Below are 18905 nucleotides of genomic sequence, written 5' to 3' on the forward strand. Positions count from 1 at the left end.
CATATACACTAGAATTTGTTCATTGTATTGGGCCAGTGGTTCTCAACCAGTGGTTCTCAACCAGGAGCAAGTTTGCCCCCTAGAAAACATTTGGCAATGACTGGAGATATTTTTGTTTGTTGGGAGGGTGGGAGATACTGGCATCTAGTGATTAGGGGACAGGGATGCTGCTAAACATCCTAGAATGTACAGGACAGCCCCCACTATAAATTATCTGGTCCAAAATGTCAATAATAATTAGACTACTGGGTTTCTTGAAGCTAGTGTAAAAAAGAAAACTCATGCTCACACAGAAATAAAAACATCATTTCAAGCTCTAGTAATTGAAACTGTGTGGTATTGATAAGGGAATAGACAAGACAAATAGATTAATGGAGAAGAAAAGAAAGTCTTAACACTGACATTTTAAAACAATGGGGAATGGTGTAAAGGTAATTGTCTATCCATGTGGGAAAAAGATAAAGCTGTATCTTTACATCATAGCATTTGCAAAAATAAATTCTAGATAGATTAGAACATGTAAAAGTAAAAGCAAGATTATGTTTATTAGAAGAAAACATGAACATGTTTCTATGATCAAATGAATAAAAATGTAAAAAGAAACAAAAAAATTTAAGAAAAATACGCATAATTGTGATAATATCAAAACTACACAAGCCAAGAAACTGAGAAAACACTTGTAAATATCTATACTATATTAAAAAAATAGCTAAATATATAAAATTTCATCAAACATAAAAGCAAAAGAGGAAAATACAAATTGAGCCCAGGGCATCTGGTAGTATCTCAAAGTAAGGAAATGCTCAAAAAACAAACAAACAAACAAACAAAAACAATGATGGTATGTCTAAAGGACAGAGAAACTAACCCGAAAGAGCTTACAGTGGCCAAAGCTGGAATAATTTGAGTAATAAAATCAATAACATGGTACAGGGTTATAGCTTAAATTACAAAATAAATATACACAAGCCCATATTGATATAGAGAAATGATTTAACAAATAAATAGAAGAGAAGAAACAAGTCTTTTTGCAGAAGAATTTCAAATACTTTAGTAGATAGTACCCACCTAGAAGGTGGAGCTTGGCCACTACCAGTCCCACTCCCACCTTCCTCCCCTCGCCTTGAGTGACTTGCTTCCAAAGAAAATAATATGGAAAAAGGAGAAAGTAACTTTACAGTGGTAGGTGACTGAGTTTAACATGAACAGTCATAAGTCATGTTGATATCATGACCCCCTTGATATGATGTGAAAAGGGGGACATGTTAGCTCTGTGAAACACATAACACCAATCCAATCATGAGAAAAAATAGGAACATTCACAAAATTCCTAACATATACTTCTCAAACTGCCAAGGGCATAAAAAGTGGGAAAAGACTGAGAAGCTGTCATGGACCAGAGAAGACTAAGGAGACATGGTGACCAAATCCAATGTGGTATTCTGATGGGGTCCTGGAATAAATAACCTATGCTAGTGAAAAACTGGTGAATTCCACCTAACTTCTGGAGTTTAAAGTAATGTGCCAGTGTTGATTCCTTAGTTTTGATACATGTATCATAGTGATGTGAGATGCTAACAGTGGGGGAAACTGACTAAGGGGGACATAGAAATTGTCTGCACTACCACTGCAACTTTTTTGTAAATCCAAAATTATTTTCCATTAAAAAATGTGTATTTAAAAGGTGGAAAGGGGTAGAAACAAAAGAAAAATAGCCTAAAATAAAAATGGGTGAAGGTCATAAATGGAAAATTCGCAAAGGAGGAAACATAAATTGCAATGAATTTATCAAAAGATAACTTTATAACAAATAAAAGAAATGCAAACTAAAATGAAAATGAAGTATTTTTCAAGTTTGATAATGTAAATTGGGGAAGCGAGTATTTTAATAAATTACTAGGAAGTATAAACTAGTACACTTACTTCACAAAGCAATTTGGCAGTATGCATTTACATTTAAGGCAGTGGCTCACACCTATAGTCCCAGTACTTTGGGAGGCCAAGGTGGATGGATCACTTGAGCCCAGGAGTTCTAGACCAGCCTGGGCAACATAGTGAAACCCCATCTCTACAGAAAATACAAAAATTAGCCAGGCATGGTAGCAAGTGCCTGTAGTCCCAGCTACTTGGGAGGCTGAAGTGGGAGGATCCCTTAAGCCTTGGAGGTAGAGGTTGCAGTGAGCCAAGATGGTGCCACTGCACTCAAGCCTAGGTGACAGAGTGAGACCCTATCTCAAAAAAACAAACCAAACCAAACAAAAACAAAACAACAAAACAAAACAAAACAAAAACCCACCACCACAACCACCAACAGCAAACATTTAAAACATACAACACCCCAGCAGCCCAGCAATTCCACTACTTATTAGCCTAGAGAAATGCTTTATGTGTTAATATGGTTTGGCTCTGTGTCCCCACCCAAATCTCACCTCGAATTGAAATCCTCATTTGCCCATGTGTCAAGGGTGGGACCAGGTGGAGGTAATTGGATCATGGGGGTGGTTTCCCCCATGCTGTTCTTCTGAAGTGAGTGAGTTCTCATGAGATCTGATGGTTTTATAGGCATCTGGTGTTTCCCCTGCTTGTACTCACTTCATCCTGCTGCCCGGTGAAGAAGGTACCTGCTTCTCCTTTGCCTTCCACCATGATTGTAAGTTTCCTGAGGCCCCCCTAGCAATGCGGAACTGTGAGTCAATTAAACCTCTTTCTTTTATAAATTACCCAGTCTTGGGGATTTCTTCATAGCAGTGTGAGAACAGGGTAATACATATGTACATAATCAGTCCTACATGTGAGTATTCATTGCAATGTTGTTTAAAATAACAAACAATTGAAAATAATGTGTCAATCAGTAGGAGATTATTAAAAATGTTCATGCATAATCTGGAATACTATGTTTCATTAAGAAGCTAGACTTATGCATAATGTATAGTATTGCATAATGTATATATACATATAATGTTTATGTAATGTGTAATATATAATGATAGATATAATGTAATATGTAATGGAAAGATCCATGAAATATATTGTTGAGTGATAATAATTCATTTACAGAAAGCCACATCGTCATCGAGGTAACTCATAGAAACCCATGTAAAATAATCTCTGAAGTACACATACTGTATGCAAATCTAAGAAAAAGATCTGCAAGGATACATGTTGAAGTAAAAATAGCCTTTACTTTGGATAGCAGACTAGATAGAAAATGCAATATATGGATATCCAAAGAAGAAGGCAGTGATACTTTGAAAATAATGTATTTTTATTTGTTATATAATTAAGAAGCAAGTTAAAATAAATAACCTCCTTGGGACTTGTTAAAGATGTTCAGTTTTCTAGAAATTAGAAATTCAGTAGGTTGTTGGTGGGGCCCAGAAATCTGAATTTTAAACAAATGCTTTGGATGATTCTAAGGCAGTAGACGTATGAGACACTGCATTCAAGAATCTGGAAGGTAGTAAGTATGTTTTCAAGTTGTGTTCCAAATATTACTGACTTTTCTGAGCCAGGCAGGATTAATTTTATATGTCCCACAACCAGTCTTAAAATTTGAAAGGGTCCAAGCTGTGACCCAAATGAGAAACAAGACAAAAGATTAAGGCAGATGGAAGATAAAAATATCACCTTAATTATCTATAAAGCTGATATTGGAGGATGATTCTGTCGATTGACAGACCTTCATAACATTAAATTGCAGAATTAAACAAACTTACCTACTCAGTCATGCAGGCCGGTTTTCACTTTTATTTATGACCAAGAACATGTGTTGTCTTCAGTCAGATTCACCTCCATGGGTAAGATAAGTACTACCCTATATATTCTTTTTTGAACTTTTCATTCCTTTTCTACTGAGGAGCAGTGAGTAAGGGACTGCTCACTGGATCATCCTCATCAAGGTCTTCTCACATGGAAGGAAACATCTTAGAATAGTGAAGGATGGAACCCCTAACAAAACAGAAAATACGAGAAAAAATCATGGCATTGTTCAAAGAAGCTGTACTCTTAGGAGACAAGTCTATCATTTAAATCATAAACTCTTCAAACTAATGGTTCAATCTTTCAATTCCATGTTTCTCCATATTTTATTAAAATTGAATTTACCTTTTTACATGTGATACATTAGTAAAATAATAGTTCTCAATTTTTTACTTCTTTCTGTATCCATGACCTTTTGGGGTCTCCAGTTAACACTCATTCTGGGTTTAACCATATTTTTTTGGCCAATGGAACTTGAAAATGAGACTTAAAGTCTATTTGCATGCTGGGTCTTGGAACATTTGCCAGTGCCACCATATGAATAGGCCTGGGCTAGTTATTGGAAGATCAGAATCAGATAACCAAGATACTCCCTTTGCCCCAGCTGAATATTGCATGCAGCCTCTAGACCTGTGAATGAGGTCATCTGACACCAGCCAGCACCAGATGACCCGCCAAATGACTGCAGACATGCAAGTGAACCCAGATGAGATCAGAAGCCTGGCCTGAACCAGAGAAAGACCCACCCAGCAGTATTGTCAACTAACAAAGTGGCTACGTTTTGGGGTGGCTCTGCAGCAAAAGCTAAATGATACACTATATTGCAGGACGTATATAGCTACATAATATCCTATATTTTCCTTGTGTACTTTTTAATGTGGAAATTGTGAAACTTCCTAATGCTGAAAATGTAAGTACTATTTTATGATCTGATCTTTATGAAATAAAACTAGACAAAAATTTAACAAAACCATTTTATATCTGTAGGGTTTTTATTTCAGTTTGCTCTCCTGACACTCGTACCCAAACCCTAAGTGAACATTCTATAGTTAAATATAAATTTGACAGTCTCACTTCTAAGGAACTACAGTAATGGTCATGGAGTCAACTTGCGTAATAACTATATTTAAATATAAGCATCTTGATTAGTTTAGTCTTTGTTCTCAGGACTATGCCCTTGGACAATACTGAGAAATATTCTGAGTCCTAGTATGCTCCTAAGAAGAAATTGAGTATATACTTCTTTCCTGAGTGATGGCTTAAGGAGTGCATTAGTAAGCCTGAGAGTTGCAAACATGCCACCTTTCCCAATCATGTTGTTATCAGGGGCTAGTTTGAACTGTGTATTGGTGGGGAACTGTTTGAATATTCAAACATAATGAATTTCATTGTTTATATAAGTTTGCCTTTACATAGTTATACATGGTTTACCTCCTCTGAGGAATTGTTACAACTTTGCCTATAAATAATAGGACATTACTTAACTTTCCAGAATTCTCCATGAAAGGGGGCATCAAAATGGAACAGTCCTCTCAGCAGATCTGAAAGGAGTGACTTCAGATGCTGCCTGCCAGGAATAATCAACTACTGCTTTCCAATTCATAAACAGTCCAGGACTCAAACCCCTCCCCTATTCTATCTCAGTCCAACCTCAGTGACTCATCTAACATGGTGCTCCAGCACCCAGAACCACCACCAACAGTTCTGTCGTCCTCCCCTTTGTTGTTCTTCTCCCCAAATTATCCAAGCTACCTTGGAGATCTTTGGTGAATGCCATCAAGGTTGACAAATGCATACTGTTGGTTGCAATCAAAGCTATTTTAGCACAATTGGCTATAGTGGAGAAACATCCAGATGAATAAGGTTGAAGTATTTGAAATTTCTCACTTAGTTTTAAGTTGTAACTCACCTCATAGAAACACCAAAAGCTAAAGGGAAATTTCTTTGCCAAAATCAATCTTATGAAATAATGCATTTTGGTATATGCTGAGAGATTACCAGTAAGAACTACAGCAAACCCCATTAAACATCTGCACCTACTTAAAGCCACAAGTTTTTGCACTGGCATGAGTGTCATGCATTCTAAAGTGATTCTTATTGTTTAAATTAAGGGAGGTGGCATCCATTTTGTTTACTTGTAGCATTGTGACTGCCATTAAAAGAATACATTTGATTGTTTTACATTTTCATTCCTAAGAGCAAAGCAAACTCAAAGCAGGAGATGCTTATTGTGCACAAGTGTAAGCATATATGCTCACCACAGGAAAAGAGAGTGGAGTTTTTGGTAACCATTGCAAAATGCTAATTATGACTGTAACACCACCTTAGGTAAAATACTGGCTTTGGGGGTGACAGAAGTTTAACATGCATTCTTTTTGGAAGGAAGTGATTCTGAATATTAGTGCCTTGTCCTCTCTGCCTCTTTCTAGCTGATTCAATGAGAGAGATAATTATTTATTTTGTTCCTAGAAAAATGAGACATCCTTACCCAACTCTATTTATTGTTGTTTTAAGCCGAGGCAAGACCTTTAAAATAAGAATTCAGTGGTTACCTCTGCAAAATTGAGGGTGGATGGAAGGACAGGCAACTGCAAAAATATACAAGAAAGCTTTTTGTAGTGAAGGGAATTTTTTTGATATCTCAATCGGGGTGGTTACATGGGTATGCGCATTTGTCAAAACCCATCAAACCGTACACTTAAAATATGTACCTTGTATTTTTAAATGAGAATAAAATAAGAATGAGGAGGCCAAGTCAAATAGGATTTTATAGACTGTGGTAAAAGATTTGGGTTTTGCTGTGTGTGAGATGCAAATTCACTGGAGTTTTTTCAGTGAAGGAGTGATACAGTCTCATTTGTGTTTTGAGGCAAACTGTCCGTGGCAAAGCCTGAAGGTAGGAGACTGTCCAGGGGGCTGCTATTGCAATCGTCCAGGAAAGACCGGATGTTGGCCAGGCAGAGGTGATTGTGGTGGAGGTGGTGAGAAGTGGTGGTACTTCTGCTGTGGACTTTGTGCTGTTCTGTCCAGATCTGCCTAGACATGTGTGAAGAATTTAAGCCCCAGCTGCTGGGAAGGTTTCGTTGCCAGCACTCAGAACTGTCTCTTCTGAAGACAGCCACTTGCTCGTTTCCTGGGGCAGCCCAAACACAATGATCGGTTGATGCAGGGCTATAAAGGCCTGCTCTGTGGCCAATCCGGAAGGGCCATCCCAGCCTTCAAGTTCCCTGCAGGGTTGGCAGAGGCCTTGTGACTGCAGCTCAGCCCACTCCTCTCCGCCAGTCTGCTTCTCTCCCTTTCCCCATGCAGGAGTCAATCCTACAAACGCTCTCTGATAAATGCTCACCTCTGTCTCAGAAGCTGATTCCTGGGGAACCCAATCTGTGATGATTTCTAATAGAAGGTGATTCCATTGCTTATTGGTCTATAAATGAAAGATCAGGATCTCATCCCTTCATCTAGTGATGTATGATGGGTTGTGATGGTCTAGATATATTACTCAATGATGAGCCTCTCCCACCCTCTGCTCCTAACTGGCCATGGGGCACCGGCAGCCATTTAACTTCTTTGCTCCTCAGTTTCATCTTCTGTAAAGTAAGGAACAATTTAATCAAATGAGATATTCCAGAATTTTTTTTTTAAATTTTGTGATGAAATTCATTAGAAATATTAAAAGTAACTATAAACCAGCTTATTATTTTGTTGACAGGACTCTTGATCTTGTCTTTTCTAAATTAATTCCCTGCTTATTAGCTGTTTTGCAATGGTCATGTATATCTGTAAAAGGTACATAGGAGACATGAAAGATTAGACTAAGCCTACCAACTCTGTAAACTATTTGCAAAACTAAGACTGAGTTGGAGAAGATTGTTGTGAAGAACTACTAAGCTTGATTTCTTGTTTTTTGTTTGTTTGTTTGTTTTCTTTCTTCTTTTTCTTTTTTGCATATTTGGCCTCTGCCCTAATGATTCTAAGTGACTCCAGGTCACTGCCTGACTTGATTTCGCTCTCCTGGGTCTTGATCGTCTCTCATGCCATTTGATTAAGGCAAACTTGTTTCACTCTTTACACATACTCCCGCTGCCTGAAACACTCTAAACTCTTAGTACAGTTAACTCTTACTCATCTTTTAGCTCTCAGCTGAAAAGTTCCACCTTCAAGGAATTTTTTTCTTGACTACCATTCTTGCCTGGTGATTAACACCGGCTTGGAACATTCCCATAGGCTTACTCCATGTTGCGGGGAGATTTCTAGGAAACTACACGTAACTCAACATGTGAGTGACAGTGACAGTGAACCCAACTCTATTATAAAATTAAGTGAATTGTTTAAAAAATCTTTTTTAGTTACTAATAGCAACACATTACTGGTAATACATTTCAAAACAAATTATAGGTAATTTGTTACATAGCGCTAGTTGGTCACTATAACAAACAAAATTTAGAATCTTTGCTTTAGAGTATTTTATACAATGTAAGTAAGGAAAGAAAGTAAACAAATGCATCCTGATTTTGTAAATTTAACTTTTCTTTGAAGGCTTTTTCCTCTTTGTGGCATGGGGAATAAGGATGGAAAAGTAATGATTACGTGTTCAGCCACCTTTGATGTGTTAGCAAGGAAAGAAATATTTACATGCATTTCTGCAACACTGTGTGATAGACTTAAGACCTCAGGGTGCAAATTCATTGACAGTCTTCTCCTTAAGAAGTGGGGTCTATGTCTCCACTTGATTCTGGGCAGGCATTATGACTGCTTTTACCAATAGAATAAGAAATGACATTGTACCAGGTGCTAGTCTCAGACCTTAAGAAACAAGCAGCTTTGATTTTCTGTTTCTGGGAGACCCAAGGCTACATTTAGATGCTCCAGATGACAAGACTAGTTAAACTCAGGCTCCTAGCCCCTTCTTCCAAGAAGCCAGATATGAGAATGAAGTCATTTTGGACTTACTAGACCAGCCCACCTCCAAGCTGATACCTCCAAGTAGCCTCCATTGATACCATGTGGAGCAAAGGAATCATTTAGCTGAGCCCAAGCCAAGCCACATTTCTGATCCACACAAATGTGAGATGCAATCAGATGATTGTGGTTTTAAGTCACTAATTTGGGGATAATTTGTTACACAGCAATCGATAACCAGAGCACCCTAATTGACATACTTTTTCTTCTGTGGTTTTGTTTTTCATTACTCATGTTGTCAATATATTTAGCTGCAATGTGTCTACACCACTAAAGAAAACAAATTGTCTTTTCTTTGTTTCCAAAGTCCTTTTGTATTCAGAGTTGAAAAAGAAGTTTAATGAACAATGGAGCCATCCATTATTGGTTGGCGAATTAGTCTGTTTTCATGCTGCTAATAAAAACATAACTGAGACTGTATAATTTATAAAGAAAAAGAGGTTTAATGGACTCACATTTTCTCGTGGCTGGGGAGGTCTCATGATCATGGCGGAAGGCGAGAGACATGTCTTATGTGGTGGCAGGCAAAGAGAGAGAATGAGAATCAAGCGAAAGGGGAAACCCCTTATCAAACCATTAGGTCTTGCGAGACTTATTCACTACCACAAGAATAGTATGAAGGAAAGTGCCCCCATGATTCAATTATCTCCCAGCGAGTCCATCACATGACACATGGGGGTTATGGGAGCTACAATTCAAGATGAGATTTGGGTGAGGACACAGCCAAACCATATCAGTTGGTAAAGCAAAAACTATTAAAAAAAATAAGGCCTAGGAGGAAGGAGGATTGCTTGAGGCCAGGAGTTTGAGACCAAACTGGGCAGTGCAGCAAGATCCCATCTCTACAAAACTGAAAGAAAAAATTAGCTGGGTGTAGAGGTCCATGTAGTCCTACTACTTGGGAGGCTGAGGCAGGAGGACCACTTAAGCTCAGGAGTTCAAGGCTGCAGTGAGCTATGATTCTGCCACAGTACTCCAGCCTGGGCAATAAAGTGAGACTGTCTCCAAAAATAAAAAAAAAAATTAAAAAAAGGAGAAAAATCCAAACAACTTGTTTCTAAAGAAAGATGAACCAGGCATTGTGGCTCACTTTGGGAGGTAAAGGCGAGCTGACTGGTTTAGCCTAGGAGTTTGAGACCAGCCTGGGCAACATAGCAAAACCCTATCTCTACAAAAAAAGAAAGGAAGAAAGATGAGTTTTGTTGTACCCTGGACCCTGTCTCAGAGGAGTATCCATTTTGAATGTAACACCTCCCACCTTGCCCTTTTTTGCTTGCTAATATTGAATTCAATTTAACCTTTTTTAAAAAGATGCACCATGTTCATTGCATACAGTGATGGTCATTTTCAGTGCCGCATATTTGCAATAGTTGACATACAGCGTGGGGTGTAATGCTTAGCCGGCCCCTCTCTGTGCTTACAGAACTTCCTCCCTCTCTATCTATTCTTCTTTGCCCTCACATTTTGCTAGGATAATCAAAAGCTTCTCAAAGTCTGGCTCACATTCTATTTGCATTAAAATCAAACACTTCATGAATTAGAATCCCAGGAGTGCAGCACAGGAATTTACTTTTTTTTTTTTTTTTTTTTTTTTGAGACGGAGTTTTGCTCTTGTTGCTCAGGTTGGAGTGCAATGGCATGATCTCGGCTCACTACACCCTCTGCCTCCCGGGTTCAAGCAATTCTCCTGCCTCTGCCTACCGAGTAGCTGGGATTAAGGCATAGGCCACCACGCCTGGCTAATTTTTGAATTTTTAGTAGAGATGGGGTTTCTCCCTGTTGGTCAGGCTGGTCTCGAACTCCCAACCTTAGGTGATCCACCTGCCTCGGCCTCCCAAAGTGCTGGGATTACAGGTGTGAGCCACCGCCCCGGTGGAATTTACATTTTAAACAAGCTCCCAGGTGATCTTACACTCAAATTACTGTCTTTATGAACATTTAACTGTCCTTGCTTTTAGCCCCTCCCCATTATGGCATTACATTGTGAGTCTTTTAATATCATTTAACAGCTTTAATCTGCTGTGGCTTGTAAGTTATCTGCTTTCCCTTCGTCTCCTGGGTTATTTCTGTGTTCTGTCATTTTAGGTCTCCTTTGTTTCTTATTTATTAAACTGACTAATAACCCAAGGGCTCTAAATACAATATTTAAATCTATTGGTGTCTTTTTTGCTGATCTATTTGTTTTTGATTCTATTAGAGGTTTAGAGTTTTTCTCTCTCAAAGACATTATAATGGCAGAGACATTTAATTGTACTTAGATTATCACATTTTTTTTCTGATTTTAATTGTTTCAATTAACTAGAAAAAGATCTGCTTGACCTTCCTCTGACTATTTTGATATTTGTATTATCTGCTTTTCATAACACACCTGTGTCTTTTTCACACAAAAACGGGTGAATATTACAATATTTAAGCATTTCAGTGGCACCAATGCATATCTGAACCCTGAACTAGCCAATCAAGACTCACAAGGAGGTCAGGCATAGTGGCTCATGCCTGTAATCCCAGCACTTTGGGAGGCCAAGGCAGGTGGATTGCCTGAGCTCAGGAGTTCAAGACCAGCCTGGGCAACATGGTGAAACACCGTCTCTACTAAAACACAAAAAATAAGCCTGGTGTGGTGGCGTGCACCTATAGTCCCAGCTACTCGGGAGGCTGAGGCAGGAGAATTGCTTGAACCGGGGAGGCAGATGTTGCAGTGAGGTGAGATCGCACCACTGCACTCCATCCTGGGTGAGAGAGAGACTGTCTCAAAAAAAAAAAAAAAAAAAAAAAAAAAGACTCACAAAGAGTGGATTTCAGGAAACCAAAATGATGTGTCCTTAGCACCTGAAAAAATATGCAGAAACTCAGGTTACATATGGAATTCATTAGGTGTTTTCTTTGTCCATTCCTGATCAGTTTTCTTACCACCCTCCCCATGAAAAGTAGGTGATCTGGGTGAATTCATTCACAACCTGGTTCAATTTCTCAAGAACATGTATTGATCACTGCCATAGTTCAAAGGAGGGTCTCGAGTAGGGAGGTGAGAGTGGGGGTCTTTGAAAGCAGTAGGGAATGAAGGGAGGAGCCCACTGGGAGCTGGGATTCTTGAACTCCCAGGTAATGCAGAGAATGCGGTGATTTATGAACTGTATTGTACTAAGCTATAGTAAAATTGTTTGGTACAACTTAGAGCACACTATATTTCTTCAAACACAGTGATTTCATTTCGACCTGAACAGTTACTCTGCAGTCCATAAAATATTAACATTGCCTTTCTAAACATATACATTATTTACTGTACAGTGTATAAAATATTTATGTGATTTTCTCTAAAGATACTGTATATAGTGCATTATTTTTATCCACTTTTTCCCCCTCCTGGAAGCAGGCATGCCGTGAACTGGAAAATGTTTTTGAAATCAAGGAAAAGCAGCAAAAAGGAAGGAGTTACCATGGAACTGAGAGAGGAGATAAAAATCTTTGTTCCTGATGGTCTTGTTCCCACCTGCCTGGGTGCTGCAGCTCTGTGCTGCCTGAGAAAGCCAGTGACCAAGAGGAGCAGAAGAGTGCCAGGTATCAGGTGCTTTGGGTTGACTATGAAGAGCTAGAAAAGAAACTCAGCATTCACCCATCCAAATTTTCAAGGAAAAAAGCAAGAAAAGCATGCATATGCACAACACCTAAGACATAACGAAACAGGAATCACTCACCTGTTACGATTGCCTAAGGTATAGTATAAACTTCATACGCACCATCTTGACCAAATAATTGCTATCCTCTGACTTCACTTGGTTTAGCTTCAGAGACATTTTCTCTGAGGTGCAGCAAAAATGTGAATGAGAGAACTGAAGCATTCATTGAGAAACTTTAAGCTGATAAAATGCAACTGTGATTCCCTAAATCCTTAGTAAAATTTACACGGCACTCCAAGTAAATGAGATTTCTAATTTCTCCAATAGCTCTTAAACTTTTCACATCATTTGGAATAAATACTTTGACATGAGGGCTATCTATATCTATGGGTTGCCAAATATCTGGCTAGTAAGTAAAAAATAAATTAATAAATAACAACCATGAGAATGTTTTGTCTTCATGATAGTAATTTGGTTTGAAGTTATCCAGTTAGGGTCCAGACTTGGTTCATATTCATTGGAATGCAAAGTACCATTAGTTCTCCAGATTATTTTTTAAAAAATGGGTTTCATTTGCAGAAATTCAGGATAGAGGGGGATGGTACAGAGTTCATTAAAAACCATTTAACACTAAGCTGAATGTCAGCATACTTTGAAAGAGGCCTATTAGTTAATGTACACAAGAAGCTATCAGCACTTGTGATAAGTCAAAGAAACCAAACAGTGAAACCCATTAGATGGTACTTGTAAGGCAGTTGGGTTTTATGAAATGTTTTAGATAAATTAGATTGGGATTGACAGAAAAAAATGGCATTAACAAGGAAGGATTTTTATTTAGAGCCCTTACTTGGAGCCAAAAATCCTCAGTTTTGACTGACCTTAAATGATTAACTTGGCCACAAAAAGTTGATGACCTCACAGGAGATACAGAGGACATAATTACACCACAACTAGAAGTGTATTTGTTTGTTTGTCTTTCTGTGCCCTTTTCATGGATATAATGGATATAATAGACAAGATTCTCACCAATACAAAAATAGTGTTACTGCTTCCAAAGACCATAATTCAAAACCTCCCTTTCTTAGTGTAGTCTGCTGGCATTAGAGTGAAAAAGCAATTCTGGAACATAATTCTGATAATCCAGCTAGACCTAAGAATAATACTTACAACTTTTAGATTAATATTATTTCTTTCCAATGTACTTGCACAAAATGCAAGGTCGTTGTAATTTCTGATGAGAATATTCTATGGTGACAATTCGGGGGAGATGCTTATGATTTTACAAATAGCTGGGGCGGGGCATAGAGGAGGTAAACTAATGAGCCTAATCTGAAAACAGCCAAAGTGGATGCTCACTCCACTTCAAAGGAAGATTTAGAGGAAGATCCAACATTTTCATGAAGGGATAGAAACTGAAAGGATAGTTATGTGCCATACTAAGTTATTATAATACATTGTAGATAGTAAAAACTCAAAATAGGCATTGTTAACTAGCTACTTCCAAAGAAAAATAAATTAATGATACATATGCCCATGTCAAATTTTTATTAATGTAAGTATTTGTGAGGCCTCTATGCTTAGCTGATTAAAGACCATGCTTTTGGGTAACTGAATGATTTGACTCCATATAAAATGTTTTGAATCAAAGCCAGTTACATGTCAAAGAATATCATTAAAGCTGATAATTTTGGATTTAGTATAGTTGATCTTAAGCTAGTTTTTCTACTAATGAGTAGCTAGCAGACCTAGTTGTGTCTAGTAAGGTTACTTCTACTGCATAGCAATAGAAACATGTCATTGACATAAGGAGAAACTTAATCATTTTGCTTCTCAGTAGTCAGGAGTTATTTGCTTAGCTCATCCGAAAGTCAAATATTATTAGAATGAGAGTTAAGAGAAGGGAAACCAAATTAAAAGTGTTACATTTGTATCTCTTTTTCCTTGTTTCAGTTTGTAGAGGACTTTCAACCAAGTTCTAGTAGCACAATAATAGCTGAACGTTCCATGAATTCCTACTATTTGCCAAACATTGTTCTACATTATCTACGGTATTATTTAATCTTCACAATAATCCCATGAGGCAGGCATCATTATGATACCCATTTTATAGATAATGGAAACTGAGGCAGTGATAGTTTATAACTTGTCCAAGGTCACGTATCAAATAAATGAGAGAGCCAACATTTGAATGTGGGCACATGACACTGCATCTTGGTTTAGCCCAAGTTCTCTGAGAAAGTAGCCCTCAGATAGTCCAATATCCAAAATATGTCATTTACCACAAATAGATATTTATTCAGAAAATGCTGATTCACTTTGATATGAATAGATCATAAAGTAAAATTATTACAATATGATATGGATGTTGAAACATTTAGAAGAGAACATGAAATCGAAAACCAGTGTGTGTGTGTATAGTAGGGGTGAGGGGAACTGTTTGAATGAAGGTAAGATAGATATACCCCCCACCTCCAAAAAAAAAAAAAAAAAAAAAACAAATGCTGCCTTTTTCTAGTCAGGATTATGTACAAAGCATATCATCTTTAGAAAATAGCCCAGAGAAAAGGGAAAAGGTCACAAGTTAAGGGGCAGGGTAAGTTATGGCCTGTTTGATCTAAGTCTTGACCACTGGCAGGATGCCTTTTCTCTCCAGGTTAGAAGCCCAGTGAAATATCTGCAGTGACATTGCTTTGGCCTCCTGGCACTTGATACTGTTTACCTGTCTGTAAGGAGAATAGTTTGCAAGCAGCTATTACAGATACCACATTACAAAGTAGATAAGACAACGTCTTTGGACCAAGTTTGCCCTGGTCCAAAATAAAGATTGTTTTGTTGACTGTTGGAGACATTATTAGATTTATCATAAGGATAGCCATTAAATGTTGGCCTTTTCACTATATATTTGATTTTCTGAGAGATCTCTAAACATTTCTCTAGCTTTCTTTCTGGAGTATGTTTCACAATTGTAATGAGTAGTTTTCATTATTGTTGCACAGTTTTAATGTGAGCATGGCAAATTGATCAAATCATCATTTGCCTCTATTTATCTTTTGTTAAAAACATGCATCATAATCTTTTTTTCTCTGCTCAGGAATGCTATAATCATACATATAATGACTGCACAATTTAAGTTTATAAACATCTATTACTACATTATCTGCCTTACATGTTTGGAGGACGTCAAAAAGAAGAAAACATAAACACCATACAACAAAGCTATAGTTCATTAAACATTTCATATTACTTTAATACATTAAGTCTACAGTATGATTAGATAGAATGTATATATATTTAACAACAAAAGTAAAAAATTGCTCTGCTGAAAGGACAGTGGATTTTAGTTCTGTGACTGTAATAATTTGAGGGCCAAATCACCTGTTATTGGTACTTTAAATTTAGTCTAATTGGCTTCAAAATGTTTCTTCAAGGAATAGAAATGTTTAGCTCTGTTAAAAGAGAAAGCCTTTTCACCAAGTGAAAAGGGTAACTTATGGTATAGCAAGCTTCCAAACACATGAATTAAACTAGAGTTAGTTCTGTTAACTACAGCTAGATAGATGTTAGAAACAGAATTGGTTCTGGGTCTCCCAAGGGTCACAAAATATCTTCACAATATGTCTCAGGGTTTGCATGCTTTATTTCAGCTCTAGTTATCTGTGACTGTCTGCCCACTCTTTCACCAGACTGGCTTCTATTGCCTACACATGGTCCCACATGGTGACCCGCAGTGTGTTTCATCTTAGAGGCCCAATACTCTCATTTGCCAACTGCAGCCCTGATTCTCAACTGAGCTAGCGTGTCTACTCCAGATGGAGTGTGCATATCTCAATCTTTAATTATGGAGAGGAGGGGGATGAGCAGTATGAACATCCATCTTTCATATTTTAATATAACTTTATATTTGGAAAAGTTAAAATATAGCCATTATTTCATTATGCAAATTCTGAAAATGAAAGCTCCACAAAATCTTCTTGGGGAATGAGGGAAAATATTAAAACATAGTGACATGTTTGACTGATTCTCTCTGTCTGTGTCGTTTAGTTTAAATTCAAGACACAGTGAGAGTTGGCCTGAGGGGTTCTAGCCAGCTGCTGAATTGACTGGCCTTGGGGCAGGTTTTTCACCTCTAGTCTAGTCCATTGTACTAGGGAGAAGGATCACGTGGAAGGAACTTGCCCTATCTCTTCAGCACGGAGTGTGATGACGTCTTTCCCAGAGAGAGCACTGTGGGCGGTTAAGTTCCCCTCCCCACCCAAACATGTTAACTAGGTAGCAGAAGTGATCAATTCTATTACATCTTGGGCTCAAAATTTTAAAACGGGATATAATTTAAATGTCAAGAATTGAGAAAAGAGCTTGCGGGATATGAGCTATTTCAAAAGTAAAAGTGTATCTAAAATGAAGTTCATGCAGTATGATTTGAGGAGGATAGATAAAGACCATCTCTTGAAATAGGGTCCAAAGCAGTTTTGCCACTGAAATCATAGATGCAGTTGCTCTCAGACGCTCTGTTTCTGGTGAATATTTCTGATGGGAAAGAATTCTTGACTAAAAGCTGCCAAGTTTGCTTAACGTACTTACCATTAGGAAGAAGCGGGTAGAGGCCTCTAGAAAAGAAGATGCAGGCCAGGCATAGTGGCTCACGCCTGTAATTCCAGCATTTCAGGAGGCCAAGGTGGGTCAATCACCTGAGGCCAGGAATTCGGGACCAGCCTGGCCAGTATGGCGAAACACCATCTCTATTAAAAATACAAAAATTAGCCGGGCATGATAGTGTGTGCCTGTAATCTCAGCTACTAGGGAGGCTGAGGCATGAGAATCCCTTGAACCTGGGAGGCGGAGGTTGCAGTGAGCTGAGATTGCACCACTGCCCACACTCCAGCCTGGGTGACAGAGTGAGACTCCCTCTGGAAAAAAAAAAGAAGAGGAGGAAGAAGAAGAAGATACTGATGTACCCACGCACTCAGCAGGTTTCCTTGCAGACATGGCTTTCCAGCTTTGAATGGAGAGCAGGTTTGCACCTATCACTAAAAGACTGGGAATCCAGGTTTTAATGTTTCAAAAAATATGCCTGGATTGGCCTCTCCTTCCTTTCTTGCTTCCAAAGAAGTAACTTTTCCTTGGAGTCAAGTAATGGAGCCAAAAAGAGGAGAGTGTTCTTGTGTTTGGATTGGGGAAGAACAGGGTATGGGGGAAGGAAGGAGGCTATGGAGGGCAGTAAAAACTAGCTTTTCTTTATAAGTTTACTTCTCAGGGCCATTCCATGTGACCTCTTTCTAACTTATTTTGGACACAGAGAGAGGAAAGATGAGATCAGGGGCCCCCAGAGTCGACAGAGACAGAAAGGAAGTTATTAATTCAGTAAAGCTGTATGCTTCAGAAAACCTTCCCTATTGCAGAAGAAGAAAATGTTCTGTGGAATTTTCTTTTTTTGAAGGTCGGCATCCTCATGTGATATTTACATGATATACTATAATAAGTGACCCAGATAGGATTATGTGCAGCATTTTTATGGCTCTCATTCATTTCTCCTGTTAAACTGTACAGTCTTTATCCCACACGGATTTGCGAGGAGGCTGGGCTTTTCTCAGCCTAGGCCTGCCGAGACAGCTCCTGGTATGCCTCTTTTGACTTCTCTCTCTGTCCCATCTTCCCGGCTGTTGTCAGTTTATTTTGCCTTCAGGCGGAACAGGGCCTCTCCCTTCCTGTTAGTGCTTTGTCACGGCTCAGTCAGCGTGTCACCAACTCTCCTCTCTCTGCACGGTTTCTCCTCTTCCCACCTCGCTTTCAAAAACACATTCAGAGGTGTCCAGGAGCGTCCCATCTGCCCTCTGGACTCATCTGGTTTTTATTTGGTGACCTTGAGGAAGAGCGTTTTAACTTTGCTTTAGGTTGTGGGGAAGCAGGCTTTCGGAGGCCTCTCGGAGGGAGGAGAGCCTATTCCCAGGACTCACACAGGCCTGAAGTTATTGGCTTCGTGAAAGCTGTTCCTCTGTTTTGAAAACCTGTGTGAGTCTGTTATTGTTGGGTACCCCAGAGGCTAATCACTCAGAGGGAGTCTGATCCTGTGCTGTCTGAGTGAGAGCACTGCGAGGCCTTTGTCTCCTTGCTGCCTGCCTGCCCTCCCAACGCAGCAGCGGTGGGCCTCCTGAGGCCCTCCCGGCATTCCTCAGTCACCCTCTCTGAGGCAGAGCAAACCATTCACACCAGGAGCTCACAGAGGTGGGAGTGGCAGAGGATGTGCAATTTTGAAGTAAATTTATCAGGTTGTTTCAAAACACAATGTTATTAGGGTTTACCTCAATTTGTTTTCTCTCTCTCTATATTCATGAAAGTCTTGTTGTATGTGGCTTTTAGAACATTTGTCATTTTTCTATTGTGAAATGCAACGTGCATTTAGAAAAAATACACAAAACGTATTGGTTCGTGTTAAGAAAATATTAAAAAGCAAATAGCTATGTAACTACCACTTTATTATTTAAAATGCTACTTTTTTAATGCAGGGGAAAAGGCCCTTTAAAACATGGTCTTTTTTGACTTATGGAAAATAAGTAGGAATTCATAAGTGAA

The 18905-nt window shown here is 38.6% G+C and overlaps 1 long non-coding RNA gene across 1 annotated transcript in view; it reads left to right on the forward strand.

Moving 5' to 3' along the window:
- Positions 1–14830, forward strand: part of LOC110741423 — a 65184-nt gene extending 50354 nt beyond the window's left edge. The window contains exons 2-3 of the long non-coding RNA XR_002517591.2: positions 2563–2650; positions 12092–14830. This is a non-coding gene — a long non-coding RNA (uncharacterized LOC110741423). The remainder of the gene's footprint in view (positions 1–2562; positions 2651–12091) is intronic.
- Positions 14831–18905: the final 4075 nt, after the last annotated feature.

This window comes from Papio anubis, chromosome 13, assembly GCF_008728515.1.
Source record: "Papio anubis isolate 15944 chromosome 13, Panubis1.0, whole genome shotgun sequence".
Classification (NCBI taxonomy): domain Eukaryota; kingdom Metazoa; phylum Chordata; class Mammalia; order Primates; family Cercopithecidae; genus Papio; species Papio anubis.